General features: G+C 45.0%; 1 pseudogene; it reads left to right on the forward strand.

Annotated features, from left to right (window-relative positions):
• The first annotated feature begins 1,373 nt into the window (after nucleotides 1-1,373).
• Nucleotides 1,374-1,488, forward strand: LOC115068705 (annotated as a pseudogene).
• The last annotated feature ends 830 nt before the right edge of the window (nucleotides 1,489-2,318 follow it).

The following is a 2,318-nucleotide window of genomic DNA, read 5'->3' on the forward strand; positions in this document are numbered from 1 at the left end:
CTTTCTAGGAAAGGAAATCCTGTACTTAATACTTAATTTTTATTTTGAATTTTCATTTTGTTTTGTTTCCTGAGTTCTTTGCTGCTCAGAGGGTTCACTGCAAAAATTTTGACAAATACTACTAAAAAGGAAATAGTTGATTTACCGTATCCTGCGTGTGGTAACACTAATGCACATGCTTAACTTGCCCTTGCTCACCTGTATTCCACACTCACAGAATTCCCAGTTTCCCACATTTAACATTAGTACACACCAGCAGCTTGTAGTTTCCGTCTTGACTGACATTCTCGATGACCACTAGAGGCAGCAGAAACAAAAGGTGGTCCCACACCACTTGGGACCAGTATTGAGTTGTCTCAAGTCACCTGCCACTTGTAGGCAGCCACATTTCATCAGCCAGCATGCTCTGGGTGGTCCTTAAAATGAAGGTGTAAGGGGCTGGGGAGATGGCTCAGTGTATAAAGTGCTTGCCATGCAAGCATAAGAACCCAAGCTGGGATCCCCAGCACCCACATAAGAACCAGGTGTGGCGGTTGTGCCTGAAACCCCAGAACTGGGAGACTAGAAACAGGAAGATCTCTGGAGCTCACTGGTGAGCCAGTCTAGCCAAATGGTGAGCTCCAGGTTCAGTCAGAGACCCTACCTCAAAAATAAGGTGGAGAATGCTAGATGCCCATGTGCACATAGATGTGTGTACCACATGTACACACCTCTTGTTCCAAAAGGAGGTGTAGGGGCTGGAGAGATGGCTCAGCGGTTAAGAGCACTGCCACTTTTGCAGAGGACCCGGGTTCGATTCCCAGCACCCACATGGTGGCTAACAACTATCCTAACTCTAGTTCCAGGGGATCCAAGGCCCTCTTCTGACCTCCACTGGGCATTGCATGACACAGATGCACTTATACACATGCAGGCAATACACTCATATACATAAAATAAAAATAATAAAATATTTAAAAAATAAATTATTTCACTCTATAAAGAATACTATTGAAAGAATGTGTTCCAAGTTTCTGTATTGATTCCACAATAATGTTTATCTAGTTAAACAATTCTTTTTTTTTTTTTGGTCTTTTTGAGACTGTCTCTCTGCAGCCCCAGCTTTTTTCCTAAGGAAAAGAGAGGCTGGGCGTGGTGGCGCACACCTTTAATCCCAGCACTTGGGAGGCAGAGGCAGACAGATCTCTGTGAGTTCAAGGCCAGCCTGGTCTACATAGTGAGTTCCAGGCCAGCTGGAGCTACAGGGAGATCCTGTCTCAAAAAGACCCCCCTCCAAAAAAAGATTTTAATAATCAGTAGGATACAGGCTGTTGGTTTTCTTGTACTTTCCCCTCCTTTGAACAAGCAAACGTTAGTTTAAAAAGAGAGGAAACCTGCAGCCAATTAAGCTGACCAGGTGTGTGCAATGACTGCAAACAGCAGCCTCCTTGGTTAGTGTATGCAACCTGTTGCATGTTTGGGTTGCCCAAAGGAACCTTGGAGACAGTTAAGAGAGAGAGAGAGAGGAGAGAGAGAGAGAGAGAGAGAGAGAGAGAGAGAGAGAGAAGAAACAAGGGAGGACGCAGCTTATGAGACAGTTGTCTTTGCAGACTTTCTCAGGTGTAGAGAATCACCTAGTGGTGGAAACAGAAAAAGGGCTTTCAAAGTTCAAGATCCCCTGTCTTCAGGCTGCTCATATGGTTTGTAACCAATTTTCCCAAGACATTTTGAGGGGCTGAATATGTATTTTTGCAATAAACTTTAACTCATACAAATCAGTTGAATATTTAGTATTTATTCCCAAGCCTTTCTTTCCTGTAGGGACTCAAAACCCTTTAATATCTAGCTTTGAAGATAAATTCCTGCCCAAATGAATTCCTCACTCCATAGAAGTCTGGGTATACACGCAGCAAGTACGAAAACATGAACCTTGTCCAGCAGAAGCCCCTGGTCTGAAACCTCAGTCACTGAGCAAATCCCACGGTGACTGCACTTCTCACGGCCCAGATGATGAAACTGAGCTTCCAGGTACAACCCAGACAGATTCCTTGCATGTTGAATTTTTCAGAAAAATCTGCTTACTTTGGGTTCTGCCCCAGAGAACAAGATCAGCCCAGGTGGAGGAAGTTTATTTGTGTGATGACCCAGGAAGCCAAGTGGAAAAGTGAAATTCAGAAGTTCACGTCAACACAGGGGACCAGGGTCCTTATTGTGGCAGGAAGGATCTGGGCCTAATACTTCTGAATCTGCCGCCACTGCCCAAGGGACAGACATGTATCTTCTGGTGCCCAGCCGCACCCCACGTACTGAGGGTTGCCTCAGGAGCCTTAGCTGCTCCT

Source organism: Nannospalax galili, unplaced genomic scaffold (genome assembly GCF_000622305.1).
Source record: "Nannospalax galili isolate Female #2095 unplaced genomic scaffold, S.galili_v1.0 scaffold648, whole genome shotgun sequence".
Lineage (NCBI taxonomy): Eukaryota > Metazoa > Chordata > Mammalia > Rodentia > Spalacidae > Nannospalax > Nannospalax galili.